The following is a 19633-nucleotide window of genomic DNA, read 5'->3' as shown; positions in this document are numbered from 1 at the left end:
GCAAATTCTTAGTGGTAAGCCTTTGTACAAATGAAAAGAAAGTTAAACACTTTCAAAATTCAATGACAAGACAGACACATTCACTCCAAAAGTTACAAATAGGGGGATACAAAGGAATAGGACCAAAGCAAGACCAAAATCCTGCAGGGCAAATATTGAATCCCACAGTTCTAATTCCAGCATCCCTGGCAATCTGTGGCAAGTTGTGAACTCCAAATGTCTTAGGTGGCTCTACTCCTATGGAACTGCAGATGGTTGTAGCTCCCATGATTTCTTTCTTTGGACAGCTTAGCCCACTCCTTACAGATTTCCTTGCAAGGTGTTTCTTGCATAGATTATCCATGTTCCTGGCCTCTTCAGTCTCCGGATTCTCCACTGCACCTTTGGTTTCACACTCATGGCTTCACCATTTCTCTCTCAGCAGCACTGAGCCTGGCCTCCCAGGCCTTCTTCTGAAATTTAGGTGAAAGCCTTCCTGACCCCACAACTCTTGAATTCTGCATGTTCTTAATACCAGTGCACATGGATGATGCCAAGGTCTGCTGCCATCTGGAGCAGTAACCAGCCTTCTTTTTCTCTTGCTGTAAGAGTTGAGTGTCTATGAAGTAAATACCAAGGAACAACTTCCCTAGGCCACCACCATTCTGGAATATGGTGCTCAGGGTCTCTCTTCTCAAAGCAGTCTTTCACTTTTGCAATTTTGAGGATGCAAAGGGTAGTGTCCTGCGGCTTTTTGTGATGCATTTAGGCCATCTTTTCTATTCTCCTGTTCCTTCTCAGCAATCAAGATCTTCTGTGGTCTACATTTTAGGCCACAGCTTTACTGAAGCTTCATTTCTGGCCAAACTCGAAATGTTTGAAATCATTCTGCTGGGCTCTTTTTCTTGATTCTCAACATGAATCTGGCTGAACACCCCCAACAGTAGCCATGCCACCACTTCAACATTAGATTGCCTTGTAATTTCTTCTGCCAGATTAAATAATCCACCACTCTTAATCTCAGGCTCAGGCAAAGTCTCTGGACAGGAGCAAACTGCAGGCAAACTTTAGGCCAAGGCATAACACACACCATCTGGAGTCCAGCAGCCAATGCAGTCCTTCTCCCCAACAGAAACCTCTTAAGCCTGGTCTTTTCTGGCTTTCTGTTCTTCTGAGCCCTGACCAAAATCTCCCATATAGCATAGCCTACTCTTTCAGCTGACATCTCTGAATCTTTCCCAACTCTTCCCCTTCCCACAAACCAGTTCCAAAGACTTGAGCCACATGGCCAGGTAATGTCACAACAATGATCTCATTTCTCTGATATCAAATTCTGTTATTTACTTTTCCCTCATTGCTGAGACAAAATACTTGACACCAAGAGTTAAAGGGAAAAGAGTTTATTTCACTCACTGTTTGTAGAGGTTTCAGTCCATTACTGGCTCGCTCTAAGGAAAAGTGGCACATGGAAAAGGGGCATCACAAAGAAGAAACATTTTACAGTATAGTACATTGCCAGCCAGATGATAGCAAAAGCAATAAGTGAACATTAACAGCATCTTTCTGCCCCTTTTATTTCATCCAGACTACCGGGATTATGGTAATGACAAACCAATCATTGAACTGATTTATTAATCACACAGAGTTTACCCCAGTATCGCACACTCAAGATTCAGCCATGACTGCAAAAGTCCTATGCCTGTATTAGGCTTTGGGTGGACATCTAGACACAAACCATAACAAGGTTTTTAATTGTATCGGTTTTGTTGTTTCTATACATAATCTTTTTGAATATTTTCTATAGTGCTGGTTTAATATTCATCTATCTCTTGAGTTGTTCTTTTCCAAGTAATGTTCTTATTTCTCCACAAATTTTGAACCAAAGTTTTGCTGGGTATGTTGATATAGGTTATAAATTGTTTGCATTTAGGGCTTGATATACCTCACTCCAAGTTATTCTGGACTTGAGGTTTTATGTTGAGAAGTCTGCTCTAATTCTAGTAGGTTTGCCTTTATATGTGAGTATTTATATTTCTCTAGCTGCTTTTAAAATTCTGGGTTTTTTTTTCCTTTTTTGTTGTTCAACATCTGAGAATTTAATATGTCTTATTGAGTTTTTTTTTCATCATGGTTTTTTGGTATTCTGGAAGCCTCACTTTATATTGAACGCTTTCCCACATTTTGGAAATTTTCTATTATGATTTCTAGCAGCATATTAATAATTCTATCTTTGTTATTTCCTAACATTTCTGTAATTCCAATTAGGGTTATGTTGATTTTTGTGTCATCTAGTAGCTGCTGGATAATTTTCTTCTTTTTTCTTATTTTTTGGGGGACACACTGAGTACTTCATCATAGTTTTAAATTTTGTCCTTAATTTCAGACACTGTCTTCACACTCATCTTTTCTGGAATTTATGATTTCTATAGTTTTTTACTTTAGCTATTGATGTCAGATAAGTATTAATAGAATCTATATCTTTGTTGAATTTGTTACTCATATTTTGAATCCCTTTGGTCAACTCTTTCACTTTTTTATTGATTTACTCAAAATCCATGTTTGGCATTTTGAGTAATAATTCCATAAACTTTTGGTCATTTCCTCTTTGAACTTGCCAGGTTTCTTCATCTCTTCAATAAATGTTTCATAGGACACTGCTACTTGTTTATTTGCTTTCCTACATATTTGTGTCCCTTGATCTGCCTTAAGAGAGTTGGGAGACCATGAAGGTCTTATGTTACCTTACTTTCCCATGATATATATATATATATATATATATATATATATATATATATATATATCTTCCTTTTTTTTCCTTTTCTTTGACCCTGTGAGTTGAGTATGGGAAGGATGGGGAGAACTTGTAGTTTATATGAAAATATTTAGTAGGATACTCCCCTTTCAGCTTTATATGTCCAGAGATAGTATTTACCCCTTCAGTTATTTAATTGAAGTGATTTGGATTCTGACCCCGTATTTTAAAGAAAGAATTACTTCTGGTTATAACAGCATCAACAAATCCAAGAATCCATCACTTATATAAAACAGTTCTTACATTCACACTTTCACTTTTTATAAATTCTGTGTGCAGACTATGTTCATTTACTGTCAGAGTTGTTCTGCAATGTGGTAGAAGTGCAGAGAAGAGATTGAAGGGTGGTGAAAGAGGAGTGCAAGTCAAGAAGAGGGGAGATTGGTAGGGGAAATAGTGATTGCTAAAAAAAATAGATTTTGATATGGACTCAGATTCTATTAGAGTACATTCAATTGGGTTGAAGGGTTAGTGTTGATGATTTTGCAAATATATTTGTAGGGGTAAGGATGAGATGTAGGGGAAGGGAGCTGTAATTTGTGAGGAGAGCTGTGTGACTCCTAGAATCTGTTTAGTTTGTGCCCCTATAATGTGGAAAAGTGGTATGGGAGGATTTGGTGTTAGGTAATATAAGGAAGATTCTAAGAAATATGATGGGAAGTAGAGAGAGTTAATATAGGAAAACATAGGAGTGACAGAGAGAGTAGAATTCAACAAATTAAAAACTTGAAAGGAGGAGTTTATATATTGGGGAAAAGAATTAAGAAATAAGATAACAGTATTGCTGTGGGAGCTTGAGGTGAAGAAATTAGATAGTGAGATGAGAAGGGTGAGAGAACCCAGACCACAAATTAATCAAATAGAAGGAAAAATAAACACAAACAGAACCCATGTAAACACAAAAAAATAAAAAAATAAAACCAATCATAGCAAAAATAACCAAGAAAATATCCAATGGAATATGATTATGATTATTAGTATGATTATGTTCAGCCATACCCATATGACCTCTGACCTTTCCACTGTAGAACTGAAGCTAAGACAGTCTCAGGACTTAATTCTACCAGCTTACAGGCAAAGTCTGATGCTGCCCCAATTCTCAGGTTAGAAACCCTTCCTAACCCTTTCCTGGGCATTATGGCTTCTCACTCTCAGAAGTCCTCTCTAAATATTGAAAGAAGTTTTTCACCATTGAAAGCAACTTCTTTTCATACAAGGAGAGTGGATAGAATATTATAAATGTATTTTGTGTAGTTTTATCCTCGCTTTACCTTTTTATTTCACTTTTTTCTGTTTTGTCATGAAAAGCATGTTTTGGGAACTCAACAAGTGTCAAGCATACCTTTAATTTGTCTAGAACATTAATGTCATGTTTTATTGATTTAACTAATTGCTCTTTTTTATATTTTAAGTCCAATCTTCTCTCCTGTATTATTTGTTTTATATTTCTATGCATTTAGATTATAGAAATACCTAATTAAAGACTCTTTTCTTGTGCATGCCTGCAGTACTGATTTATATAAATGTGTTATAACAATAAAAAGGCTCTCACGGGGCCGGGCATTTAGCTCAGTGGTTCCGCAGCCTGCCTCGAAAGCACAAGGACCCTAGTTCGATCCCTGGCACCAAAAAAAAAAGGCTCTCACATCTTTGTAGTCACAAATGTGAAGACTTCGATGACATTACATTCTCTTACAGTCAAATCTATTATTTTTATATTTTAAGCAAAAGTCTTCCTTTTCAAATTATTGAACAGTTTAGGCTCTACAATATAGGAGTAAGAAGGTTTTTTTCAGGTCGCGAATGGATCTGTAAGACTGTTAGTCCCTATTTATATTGTAGTCAGAATTCAATGAGTGTCCTCTCCCAAATGTTCACAAATGAAGAAACTTTAACTTGTAGCAGATGTGGGGGCTGAGGTCCTGTGCACTGAGTCTAGAAGTATTGATGTGTCTATTGGCTCTTGAGATTCCCCCTCATTATTTGTTCCTTTGTCTACCTGTGAGCCAAGTGGCTTGAGTTTCTGGAGAGACTACTGAGGCTTCTTCTCATCCCCTGCAGGCAATTCTTTGCTTGGTTTCATTTTTACTTCTCTGGGCATGAGCTAGTGCAGGTTTTTGCCACTAATGTATAATTGGTATCTTCAATTGCATCAAAGTAGTGGAGGGTACATTGCTATTGGTCAAGTTTACAATCTTCCCTTGATTCCCAAAGGGGCCTTCTTGATCTATTTTCCTTTCCTCCATCATAATCCCTGCAGCTATTTACATCTGCTCTTTCTATACTGCTCTGGGTGAGTGTACCACGCCATTCCTTCTGAGAATGCTGTTCTTCTCTGGTTCTCTTGCTACACCAATCTCTCTGCCCACACTCCACAAAGAATTTCTGTCCAGCCTGCAAGCCTGGCAGTACTAGGGCTTGCAAAGTTAAGTAGTTTTCAGCTGGAGGTGGAAAGACTCCCATATGGGAGTCATGCTTCATAGCATCTGTAGGGTGAGGGGCAAGCAGGATATCCTGAAGTTAGAAAGTTTACTGATATTTGGAAGATTGTTGGGAGAGTTCCTACACTGTCATTGCTCCAGTGTCTTTTTTCCTTCTAGGTATCACACTGGTTGCTCCATCTTCCCATTGAGCCAAAGATCTCTAAATATCTAGTTCTGGGTCAGTAGCCAGGATCTTGCCCTTATTTCTTTCTTTCCCAAGGTCCCACTGATTCTAACTCCATCACTGTCCTTGGAATGATTCTCTGGTTTTCAGTTTTTCTAGTACTCTGATCTTGAAATATCTTGGTTACTGGGCTCCCTGTCCCAGTATGAAGGGAATTAGAACAGGTGGGCACTTTATCATGGTGGCAAGCTGAATACTGATTACAGCAACCAAATGCTGCTCTTGTATTCTACTTCTTCCCTCAGCAGGTTAGATATATTACCAAAAAAAGGTGTTCATCATGCCAAGGATTGAGGGAGTGCTGGGATCAAGGATTTCTGTGTTCCTTTTAATATATACCTCTGATATTGGAAATTACCTGATTGCCTTCTCCTTTAAATTGCCTTCAAATATTTCTATCTTTCCCGCCCCCTCTCATTTCTGAGTACTTGGGTTTCCTGGTGTATATCTTCTGAGTGTCCCTTTAGCACTACTGCCTCTAGTCAGTCATAATGGACCCCCCCCCCCAACTACTTCTGACCAATCCATTCATGACCTGAAAATCCTTCTTACTTCTATATTGGAGAGCCTAAACTGTTGAATCATTATTACTTTCTTTAATATTTAAATTTGCTGCACTATACTAGAGTGTGACCTCTTTCTTTTTCTTGCATTTCCTCCAAAATTTACAACAAGTATACACCTCAGATTAGGCCCCAGATTTAAGAAAATTTCAGTGAATAATTGAATGTATAAATGAAAAGTACTTTAAACTTCAGGCACTTGTGGAGGTAAGTGCACATAAAAATAGGTCTCAAATTACAGTATGTACAATACTGCTTCTTCATAATTTTTTTCATTTATTGTTACAGCTGTCAGTTAATGCAAGCATATTTTATGAAACCTAAAAAATTGCTCCCTTTATTCTAGCAATTGAGAGAAGAGCATGTTCTCACCATTTTTCAAAGTACATCAGATAGGAACAAAGCCAAATTAAGTGATGCAAAAAATTATCTAATGATTGAGCTGAAGAATATAATGAACTTTAAATGGAAATTTTAATGTCAGAATTCCTTCAGAAAACTGACATATTGTTATTATGAGGAGCAAAGGTAATCTATATATAATTAAGATACTTACTATAATAAAGGTTATTTTGAAAAGGAATATTTTTGGTTAAAATATAAAAATAATAGATGTGACTATAAGAGAATGTCATTGAAGTTTTTATATTTGTGACTACAAAGATATGAGAGCCTTTTATTGTTATAACACGTTTATATAAATCAGTACTGCAGGTATGCACAAGAGAAGAGTCTTTAGGTATTTTTATGATCTAAATGCATAGAAATATAAAAGAAATGATACAAGAAAGAAGATTGGACTTAAAATATTAAAAAGAACAATTAGTTAAATCAATAAAACATGACATTAATACTCTAGACAAATTAAAGATATGCTTGATACTTGCTGAATTCCCAAAACACGCTTTACATGAAAAAAAAAAAAAGAAAATGTGAAATAAAAGGTAAAGAGAGGATAAAACTACACAAAATACATTTATAATATTCTATCCACTCACCTTGCATGAAAAGAAGTTGCTTTCAATGGAGAAAAACTTTTTTAAACATTTGTCCTATGTATTACTCTCATTTGAAGCAGTATATGTGGCACAAGCAGAACAAAGCGATTATCCTGGTTACATTAAATGAGGTATATTTCTTCAGTTTCTCCTCTTCTGTATATATTCATTAGGAGGAAAATCAGTACATATTGTTTTAATTTAAGTGTCAGAATGTTCAGAGCCCTTGCTGATAGTCGCAATATTCAGAAAAATAGCCAACATTAAAAATCTTGAAATTATTGTCTACTGGCCTAGAGTTACTAGAGATAACCAGGGTTTTGCTTAAATTAGTTCAATAATAGAAGCATAAATAAATACACCTATTGTAAGCTGACAATTTGGTCTCATATTCTGACTACATTAAGATTAAATATAACATATGGTGGCAAGCTTCAGCAAAAATAGAACATTTCTATGTTTTTGGTAAGAATGTAAACTAGTACAACCACCATGGAAATCAGTATGGAAATTTCTATAAAAACTAAAAATAGAAATTTCAATTGACCCAGCTCTTCCCTTCTATGTATTTTCCTAAGAGTTAAGGACATCATATCATATTGACATATGCACACCCATGTTTATAGCAGCACAAATCAAAATAACTAAATCCCAGAGCCTATATGTCCATCAACGGATGACTGCATAAAGAAAATGTAGAACTTCTACATAATGGACTACTACTCTGCCCTAAATAAGAAAAATTTGTGTCATTTATAAAAAAATTAGTCCATTTTGAAACCATAATATTAAGTAAAATAAATCAGACACACAAGCCTAAATATCAAATTCTTTCTCTTATATGAGAAAACCAAATTATAAATAATTTGAAATGCCAAATAAAAGATGAAAAATAGGAATCAGAAAAATAGAAATTTTACAAATGAGAAGGGGATCTAGAGATGGAGGGGGGAAGGGAGGAGATGGGTAAGGAAAGTAAAAAGAATTAAGATGCATTATATACAAATATGAACTCACCATTATGAATGTATACCAAAAGCATACTAATAAAAAATGCAGTGGTTAGAGTTTGTTGCAATAGTACAGGGTATACTAAAAAGTCTAAGAGGGTCAATGACAGAAGACATCTGATAAACAAAGGTAGTTGAATAGTAAAATTATTCTGAACTCTGCTTTTTTGTGCATTAGAATATCAAAGAACAATTTTACTTATAGTTCATTTAAGTAGTAAGGATAAATATTTCAGTAAATGCATTTTTATATTAATTCAGTTTATACTCTAGAGGATAAAGTATTTTATTTCCATCTAGATACACTTAATTGGATCCTTCATTCTGCTTATTATGTGATTTGGAGGAAAGTAGTTAAACTTTCAAGAAGCCTCCATTTTCTCATTTATAAAACAAAGTAACAGGAGCTATTTCTAGGCTTAAAAGGGTTAAATGAGGTGACCCATGTTACGTATTGGATGCAATTTTATAAATATCAGCTTCCACTTCTTTAAGTTTATTAAATAATAGATCTGGAAGAAATGTTAATGTTCTGAGGATGCATTGTGTATTGCTGGAAAGAACACTTAAAACCATGTTCAAAAACTTTTTACCCTTTTGCCCTTTTGTCTGTAATTTTTGTAAAAGTATTTCAGTTTTGTGAGCCTTTGTTTTCTTATCAACAAAATGGAATAAGTACTTCTCTCTTACTTTCTCACAAGATTGTTGGTGAGTATCAAATGAGAATTATATTTATAAACTGTATCCTAATTTTTGGAGCATTTTGTTCTTTTGTGTAACAGCAGAATGTGTAACATACCTCCATTAATAAAAAATTTGGCCAAATTACTCTTTGTTTCTCCCTTAATTGATTTTATTGGTATATTTTTGACATACATAATGATCACATTCATCATAAGGAAGTTGTACCTATATATTATATATCTTGATTATTCATTTTTACCCCATTCCCCTATCCTCCTGACACATTTATTTTCTTCAAACTTTAATATTGGATTAGAAACATTTGACTTTCTCATCTCCCAAATAATGTTTTAAATTTCAGAAAGGAATGGCATGTTTATTTTCATCCTGTTCTCTTCCAGAGATTAGAGAATATTTTGGCACATAGTTGTTACACAATAAATATTGATTGATTTAAGTGAACACAGCAATTCCAGTGGCCTCCAATTCTACATTTTGTTTATTGAACCTTCTTTATATCTTGGTTGGTGTACTCTAAAAACAACATGAAAAATTAGGAATGCATTGTTTTCTTATGGGGTCATTTTACACTTCATTCTCATGGGACAGAAAGAAAAAGAGGAAAATTCAGAGAAATTCGATAGTAAGAGCCAAAAGAATAATAGCCTCATTTAAGTTCTACAAAGAATACTTTTATTCTACTCATTAGAAGCCACATTCCCTGGTTGTGTGGTTAATTTTATCTTGAATAGGGAAGAAAACACAAAACAAGAGAAAGGAGAAAGCATTGGATTTTACAGAAATTAAAGTACATAGCCACCTCATATAACCCAGACCACATTGAATAAGCTGATTTCTTTAGTAGTTACAAACACTATTAAGTCTATCAGATACCTGGTAAATCTCCTTCTATTGAAAGTCTAATCAAATGCATTGATCATTTTCTATATTTCATGTAATGATCTTTCTTCTTCACAGTGTGAAAAACATGCCCCCCAAAAATCAATGTTAGAAAAAAAATGTGTATATTTTCTGAGAGGTGTATTCAGGGGACAATACCAGAGTATAGTTACAGACCAATGAAAATGTTCAATATTGACTCCATGAATTCTCTTGTTTTTATTTACTACTTTATAATTGTAAGATCTTTCCTTTGTTACAGAAAATCCTGGGTTAAAAATAAGATGATGCTTTCAGGTAAACACATGCTGGGAAAATAGGTAGATTTTCTTATCTAATAGAAGCCCTTATAAATTTCTCACTGTGTTTGCGAAAGTGATTTGAAACAGAACAGCACAAAATGGTATATGGACTTCTTAGTGTGAATTCATTTAAATCTCAAAATGAATTTTTTGTGGAACCCTAACTTTGCCTCAGTTGAATAAACTCTATGGGTCACATCTAAAGCCCACAATAGTTTAGGGGGTTTTTTAAAAATCAAAATGACTGGCTGGGGATTTAGCTCAGTGGTTCTGCCGCCTGCCTTGAAAGCACAAGGTCCCAACTTCAATCCCTGGTACAAAAAAAAAAAAAAAAAAAAATCAAAATTACTAACTGTTAAAGTAATGTTCAACTTAAAACAATGTACACATCAAGGAGTTTGAAAAAGGTTTCTACTTATATAAATGACAGTTTGGTGAAAAATAAACACATACTTTAATTCTGTAAACTCAGGACAGTGTCTTTACTTATTGTCTAGACTTGATATTTGATCTCCAACATAGTGATACCTGTGGTGAAAAACTATGAAGGGAAGAAAGAAAATGTGTAGAGGTGGGAGAAAAAAAACAGTTGTGCAAACAGATTTTCAGGAAATTTCACTAATGAATAACTGTGAGGGGCATGCCCAATAGGTAAAGACAGCAATTTTCTATAGCGCATTGGTATGTCTATAAAAATTAGTGTTATGGTTTAGAATCATAATGTCCTCCAGAACTCTCATGCACACAGAGATATGACTTTTGGAAGTTGATTGGATAGTGACAGCATTATAATCATTTTTGGATTCATCCACTAAAGAGGTCAACCTGTGAGTATACTGCTAAGAGGCAGGGCCTGGTTAGAGGCAGGTCACTTAGCAGTGACCTGGAACAATATATATATATATATCAGTCCTTGACTCCTCTCTTCCCTTTCTGTATCTTGCCACCATGACATGAGCAGTTTTGTCAACACATAAGCCCTTGCAGCACACTGGTTCTGTCTTGAACCAAACCAACCCTAGACTGTAATCACTACTCCTTTAAGCTGTGGGTGTTGTGTATCTGTTCCATGGGTGAACAAAGTGTCTAAGACAAGTAGATGTTTGTCTTTGTCCAAAAATTCCTAATGAAGATAGTTATGTGTTGGTGACCATAAGAACAGCAACAATAAAACAGAAATAACAACTACTAACTAATGCATTCTTGCCAGGCACTGTGCTATGAGATTGCAATAAATAACCTTATTAGCAGTCTTTGATTGCATGAGATGAGTTTTAAAATATATTTGTTTCCTAAATCTCATTATTTTTTTCATTTTTAATTTTATTGGTACAATATAGATTTACATAATGAACACACTCATCCTAGGAATTTGTAACTTTACATGGTGCATCTGATTCCTTTTCATGATTTATTTTTTAACTTATTTTTCAGTTAATTTTTCTTAGTACATAGTAATTACATTCCTTGTGTTGAGTTGATACATGTACAAAACATATCTCAATTCTTTTTTCCTTCTTTTCCACTCTCCTTCTTCTCTCTTTCTTCAATCTATTGATCACTTTCTCATTTGAAAAAAATCTATCTTTTTAGTTCCTATTACCCATTTTTTATTTTTCTACTTATTTATATTTTGGGTTTCTCATATACAAGAAAATTTGAGGCATTCATAGGTAAATGGATGCAACTTGAGAACATGATTTTATGTGAAATAAGTTTGGCACACAAGCTCAAATATTTCATAGTTTCTCATATAAAAACCACAATAAAGAACAAAAGAGAAGAGAGTTAAATAGGAAATAAAAAGTTCAAATACTTCCCCAAACTACAAATCCCACTGTTTAAAAAATATCTTAGTGCATTTCACGCTCCTAAGGTAGAGAAGGTGAGCCACACAGGTGCCAGAAGCACCCCTACCCGTAGAAATGAGAAGACACATAAACAAACCACAAAAACAGACTTCCAGATCACCTACAACAACCTCAAAGGGAAACGAGATGGAACAATCTGATACTCAACCACCTGGACTCTCTGAACTGGCAACAAAAGAGGAAATGGGAAAATGAAATCAGAAATAATTTCTCAGATAAAAGCAAAGAATGTGCTCATAGTCCAAGATATGATTAATAAATCTAGAAAGGACACAGATAAAAAAAATAGAGGACCTGAGGAACATGATGGAATCCCAACATAGGAAACAAATGGAACCCATAAAACATAAGAAAACAGATTTCCAGGAGGTTAAAAACTCCATCAAAAGTCAACGTAGCAGAATGAACCAATGTGAGGATAGAATTTCACATATAGAAGATAAGATTGCAATTAGTGACCAGGAAAAGAAAAATTGCTTTAAAATTGTAAGCAAACATGAGAAATCAATCCAGCAGCTGCTACACGATGCAAAGAAGAATAACATAAGACTGATTAGAGTCAGTGAAGAAAGAGGAGAGAATGAAGAAAGAGGAGAGAGTGAAGAAGACATAAAAAAACTGTTCACAGAAGTTATGGCAGAAAACTTCCCAAGCAGGGGAAAAGAACTTGACATATGGATAAGTGAGGCATATAGGACTCCAGCTAGCCTTGATCAAAAAAAAAAAAATCTACACATAGGCATATAATAGTTAGGATTCCAGAAACCCAACAGAAGAGCAAAATTCTACAAGCACTGAGAGAAAAGAAACAAATCACATACAAAGGAAAGCCCATCAGAATCACAGCAGACTTCTCAATGCAAATCCTCAAGGCAAGAAGAGCTTGGAGTGATGTATTTCAAGCCCTAAAGGAAAACAACCTCCACCCCAGATTAATGTACCCTGCAAAATTATCTTTCAAAATTGATGGAGAAATAAGATACTTTCATGATAAAGAGCACCTCAGGAACTTCCTGAATACTAAACCAGCACTCCAAAAAATTTTAGACAATACCCTAGGAACAGACAATGAGGATCACAACCCCAGGAAGCCCAGCAGAATGAATCCCTTGGGGGTGCCAAATTAAACGCAAAGGGGGAGAATCCAACAAAAAGAAAAAGTCATGACAAGGCTTTTAAAACTTTTAACTTCATCTCCCTAATGAGTGTATAATTCAATCTTGTTATTGTGCTGATTAGTATTTTTCTGATTCTAGTGTTGTCCACCTTTCCCTGTGCTCTACTGGCTATTTATCATCTTCTTGTGTCTACTTTTTAATTGGATTGTCTATTAATGAGCTGTAAGAGTTCTGTATATAATCTGGTCATAGTTTATATGCATTGTAAATATGGTCTGCTTAAGGTATACTTTTCATTTTAATGATGTCATTTAAAGTTCCAAATTTTGATGGAATCTCATTTATCAATTTTTTCTTTTATACATCATGTCTTTTGTATCCTAGGTAGTTCTTGCCCACCCTAAATTCATAGACATTTTCCCTTATAATTTCTTGTTAAAGTTTTATACTTTAGGCTTTCATATTTAGGTTCATACATCCCTTCAAGTATTTTTATGTATGGAAATAAAGGGTTGAGGTTAATTTTTTATATATGGATACCAGGTGTTCTAGTGCCATTTGTTGAAAACACTATCTTTTCCTCGGCTCTTGAATTGAGTTTATATTCTATAAAATGCTAATGTTAAATAATCTTTCAAAACTCATTGGACCATATATGTGTGGTTCTATTTCTAGATTCTCTGTTTTATTCCAATGATCTATATGTCTTTCCTTACACCAACACTGCCTTGATTACTTACTGTAGCTTTAAAAGAAGTCTTAAAATTAGGTACTAAACATCTTCCAACACTGTATCATTTTTTTCTTTTTACTTCTCTAGGTCTTTTGTACTCCTACATAACTTTTAAATTTAAATATCCAATTCTTCACTTATAGCAAGTATACATAGACCTGAATTTTTATATATACCTTGTGTTTTCAAATCCTGCTAAATTCAAATACAAGTTTTAGGGGCTCCTAGAGATTTCTTAGTATTTTTTTTGTAGGTGATCATTTCATCTACATATAAAGATTTTGCTTTTACCTTGCTAATCCTATCCTAATTGTGTCATTTTATTGCCAGACTATTTTGGTTTGAGCCTAGGTTTCAAAGTTTAATGGACAGATGAAGAGTAAACATATCTGCCCTTGTTCCCCACCTTAAGGAGAAAGCATTGTATCTTCTCCATTCATACAAGGCGTTCTCCCTGGAAGTATGGAGTACATGTCTTTAATCTGTTGAGAAGGTTCTGTTCTACTTCTAGGCTCCTGATAGCTTTTACCATGAACAGCTGTGGAATTTAGTCCAATACTTTTTCTCCAACTAGTGACAGGATCATGTGGCTTTTTCCTTTCCTTTGTTAAAATGATGACTTTTGGGGGTGGATCTTCCAATGCTGAACCAACACTGCCATCCCTAAAATAAAACTACTTTCTAAAAACTGCCAGATCTGACTTCTAATGGTTTGTTTTGTTAAACAAATTTCTATCTATGTTCATAGTTTTTTCTTCTATTATCTTTATCCAGTTTTAGGATTAGCACAATGTTGAGTTCCTAAAATGAAGGGAGAAGTGTTCCTTTTTTGCTCTGCTTTAAATGTTTGATATAATTTGTCAGTTAAAATGTATATGAGCCTGTTGTCATATAGGTAGGCTTTCAAGCTAGGAATATACTTTCTTTAATAGGTGCTATTCAAACTTTATATTTCCTCCAGAGTTAGTTTCATTAATTTTTCTTCCAAGGTACTTCTTAGAAATTGTCAAATTTATTTCAAAACAGATTTTTGAAATATGGTTTCTATATCCTTTTAAGTTCTGTAAATTCTGTGGTAATATCTCCTAGGTCTTGATATTTTAATTTTAAAAATGTATAATTGATATTGTGTAATAGGAAGTAAAGGTCTAAAGGAGCAGGGGAAGTGGGAGGGGTAGAGGAAAGGAAAGAAGGGAAAAGAAAAAATATGAGAAAAGGAAAAAAATGGAAACAAAATTGCAAATTGGGAAGGGTGGAAGGGGTGAAGGGAGGGCAGGAGAAGGGGAAAAAAATAAGAACCAAGATACTCATGTAATGGTGCAAGATCCCAATGATGTATGCAAATGCATTTTATACCTAAAATGTACCAATAAAGTTATTGGGGAAAAATATCTTAGTATATAAGCTAATTGGTTTAATTTAAATGACTGGGTTATCTTAGATTGCTGCAAACAAAGATTTGTGTTATTTTCAGTTTGTTTCTTTTTTATAAGAATGTTTTTGATTTATATCTTATACTCTGAATAATTACTTTGAAGATAATTAGGTGCAGTGTAATAACTTGTTCTCTTATTTAAAAAGAAAGCATGATATTTAAGTCTATGTGTCTCATTTATTTTACTTAACCTTACACTCTCAAGGTGCATCCATTTTTGTACATATGACTCAAATTTATCCTTCTTAATGGCAAAGCAATACTTCATTGTGTATAGATACGTTTTCTTTGTCCATTTATCTGGTGATGGACACATAGGCTGCTTCCAAGATTTAGCTAGTATGAATAGTGCTGCTATAAATGTGTATGCAAGTATCACTGTAATGTTGACCCTTAAACATAGGCATAGAATTGATGTTTAGAAACTCAGTAATACATACAGAAATTAGACAAAATTTGCTAGAACAGGAAGTATGAAAAAAACTTCTTACATTTTTTACATCAATTTAATGGCTAGTGCTTATCCATATCACCTAACTCAGACTAATGACTTCAACAGAGATGAGAAGCTGATGAGTAGAGCAGATATTTGCATGTCACAATAAAATTGGGGAGGAGATGGAGAAAGTGATAGTATGAAGAAAGCCAAAGGAAGAAGAGGAGGTTAAAGCTCATTGTGGATTGAATAAGAAACATACTCTACAGGTCCTAAATTTTACCAGTTTTATTATTAAATTAAAGGTTTACTTTTACATTTTCTTTCTTAGACACTGTCAGTAAACACCATAACATACCATATCTGTTTCTCACAGAAACAGATTCATTTGAAAACCAATCAATTATTCTGCCTGTGCTTCCAAACATTGAAAGCATTTTCTTGCACTAGGCAATTACTTGACTTTTTCACTAGACACTTCTTTTTAGACAAGGGAAAACATTTGATAGCCCTGTCTTTCATAATTGTAGAAATTAATTCTAAAATTAAACCATCCCAGAACTTCTCTTCCTCTTTGTTCAATGACAAGGATTCATGGTAGAAATTGGTTTGTGGCTTCGTTTCATGAATTGTCGTGGATGTTCAAATAGTATTCTGATCCATGTTATGAAAAATCATAATTTCTCTCATATGTATTATTTTCCAGAAAGATCACTTCTTTCTCTTTTACCTTTAAAAAAACTTACAAGACCATAGCACTGTGCTCCAATTGAATTTAAATTCAGCAGAGAAATCAGATCTGCAATGTAACGGTGCTTTGCTGATGTTTCATTTATGGCACCAAACAGTAAATGTAAGACTCCATTAAGCCTTTGATCTACACTTTAAAAACACAGTGTATCTATATTGATCCCAACTTTAATAGCCACAGAAATCAAACCAAACCAAGCCAAAACACCATCTAGAGTTTACTTGATATGTTACTTGCTAGAGCATATTTGATATAACCATCTCTTCCTATTTAGCCACAAAATTTTATCCCTTCTGATTCTTTTGTGCCCTTTCAGTACTGTGTCTTTCTGTTTTATAAATCTGGACAGAAAAATCAGCACTTATGCAAATTAAGTACTGCAAAAATGAAAGAAACATCTTTCTTTCTTGATATTTTGCTCATTGAAAATTCAGCCACTTATTAGGCTCCCCAAGCATTGTGCTATGCATAAGAGAAAAGTTTCACAGTACTATTCTATATATATTTCAGTGCTCTGAAATTTTTCCTTAAAGCAGAAGAGAGGCCTAAAATTTTGAAATATAACAGTATAGATAGCTCCCTCACCTGTATAAGAAAGACAGAACTTGGGCAATGCCCAAAGTGGTTTAACTGTGCATTCTTTGTCCTAAAAATTGCAAAATTTTCCTCCCCTTAAAACAAGTAATTGAGTATTTAATATTAAATTATTTTAAGAAAGAACATGAAAGAAATTATACACTATCAGTGGAAGTGGTGCATAAATGTTAGGTGCAAAATTGTCCTGGAAAAAATTTCAGCTCTGTGGCAAAGGAAGGAGAAAAATTATTTTTGTGTTTTTGTAGCTGTGTTCAATAGTATCAAGCACAACTGTTTTCATGTTAAAACATTGTCTAATACCCCAAGAGTCCATGCTTTTAAGCTTGTAAAACCTGGTAAACATCCAGGTCTAGAAGGATTCAGGTGTTCTTATTCACACAGTTGATTTACAGTGCCTGGCTATAATGGAGAAACTACCGTCTTGTAAGCCTTAGGATGTTTCAAAGTGAGGGAAAACCAAGAGGGAGTCATTTTTGGTTTACTTACTCATACAGGAAAGATAGGACTAAGTTAATAAAGGAATGCAAGGACCTTACACAGAAAGAAAAACAAACAAACAAACAAACAAACAAACAAACATGAAACATAGTGCCCAACTTCTCTGTTTTCTGACTACGGGTTTTATTATTCAGGAAAAAGATAGATTTTTTTTTTACCTCCAAACTTGTGAATATTTATAGTCTTTTTTCCATGGTTAAGAAAACTAGCTTTATTGTGGAAAATGAAGCGCCTGTAAAAATTAAAAACAACAAAAAATGTAATCTAAATCCCTTATGGCTAATCTTATTTTCAATGTAAACTGTTTTCAAAGTAAAACTGTTTCAGTAAACTGTTTTACTTAGGCAAGAATATATTAAAAACATAATTATTTAGAATGTTAGTAAATAAATATTTCAACAGTGAGCCCTAGGTGCCTGAGCATGAGATTTTAGAAAAAAACATTGATAGTGGATATTGGAGGATAGAAGACATTCAGTTTAGCGTATATGAGATGACATAGTCAATAGAGGAATCACCTCTGCAAAACACGAAGCCCATGTCAGATAGAATGAGCCCCTGTAGAATATCAGAATATTAAATAATGTAAGGCAAATGAAAGGCCTTTATACCGATCTCATAATCTGAGTATTTTTATCCTGTACTATAAATCTCACAAATGTTATTTGAAGATGGCACATTACTTTTGCCCCATTTGGGTTGCTATATCTTTTCTCACTGTTGTGACAACAAAAATCCTTTATGTATCTTAGCTGTAGATGTCTTCTTGCTTTTGTATCTCAAAAGGAACTGGTAAATCCTGCCAATGCTTGCCCTGCAGGTTTGTTCTCTTATCATCCATTTTAGCTAATGTATTTGTACATTTTATGTTTCTGTACCATAGTTTGTTTCAACCAGAAAGGATTTTGAGGGAATACATGTTGTGTCAAGGGAGCCAAGCACAAATTTGGAAAAATGAGACTAATTTTATCATGCAAGGGATGGTGGTGGGTACAGCAAAGAAAGCAGATATCATAGAACAGTAAGTTATAAAATATCAAACCTCTCCTTTTGGAGACTGTTTGTATTGAGAATCCAGTAATATTGCCCTCTGCCCTTTAATAGCAGTGTTGTGACTTCCTGATATATATTTTTTTGCACCAGATGAATCAGGCCTCATAGAATAGGAATGTTCTATACTTAAATAGCAACTTTCATCTGACAGACTAAATCACCTTTATAACCTCTGGCTCATTAACTCTCATAGTAGGTTCTTGGGGTGACATGAATAAACCCCATGGTTTGTAGATGGGGTAACATAGAAGCCACAATGCTTATCTGACTGACTCAGAAGTTTACAATACATGCTTTTCCACAATGATGATTGTAGAGCTCTGGGCTCCATGGATGAAGACATGACAATTCCCTTAGAAATTTCATGTGAACCTGAAATGCCACTGAATTGACACTTATGCAATTACAGGGATAAAAAGTCATGCTGCTTTGTACCAATAACATTATACAAATGTAAACTTTGGCCACATGAATAACATTGATGTTTTTGTGTTTTGAAAATTCTTTTTTAATCAGGGACTTACATGAATACAAAAAGTTATATCCAGCATTCTCAGTCTAATGAACAGAAATGGGCAAAAGAAGAGGATAAAATCACGCCAGTTTATGGTATGGATATGGGGTTGGCATTTGAGGCTGTGGAGACAGAAAAGATGAGATTTAAGTCCACTGGTAGTATGCTAGAGGAGAAATTACAGAAATAGATTTTGAAGATAACATCTGGTAGAGTGCACAAAAATGTGGCACTTTTTATCGTGGTATAATTCATGTCACTTTATATGTATGAGCTTTGTATTCCCACCTTTATATGGACTCCTCATATAATGATGATTCTATGAATATTTAAAGATAAAACCAGACTTTGGGCCCAAGGTTTTGTCTGGTATGGGGATAACTATAAAATGATTTCACCAAATTCCTAAATTTAGTTTTGCATTTAAAATATGGAACTTCTTCAAAAAGATTGAATTTGGTGCGCTTTGAAAACTGAAGCAGTTTATGTTGCTGTCTTTTTATTATATTGTTCAGTTTGCATTCACCAAAGAGTTACTGGAACATGATTTAGAAAAGTTAGGTCTCCAGTGTCAGAGTTTCGCCTCTACTGGCATTTGATATCTTAGTAACATTCTTGAATAGACACAAACTCAACTTTGCAAGACACCACAGTCCATATATATTGAGTTCTTATTAGACAAATCAAAATCTTTCAACCAGTCTTAAAAGTA

The sequence above is a fragment of the Heterocephalus glaber genome, unplaced genomic scaffold, assembly GCF_053883595.1.
Source record: "Heterocephalus glaber isolate CG9 unplaced genomic scaffold, H.glaber_assembly_v1.0 deba00001613, whole genome shotgun sequence".
NCBI lineage: Eukaryota > Metazoa > Chordata > Mammalia > Rodentia > Bathyergidae > Heterocephalus > Heterocephalus glaber.
Note: the sequence above shows the minus strand (reverse complement) of the source record.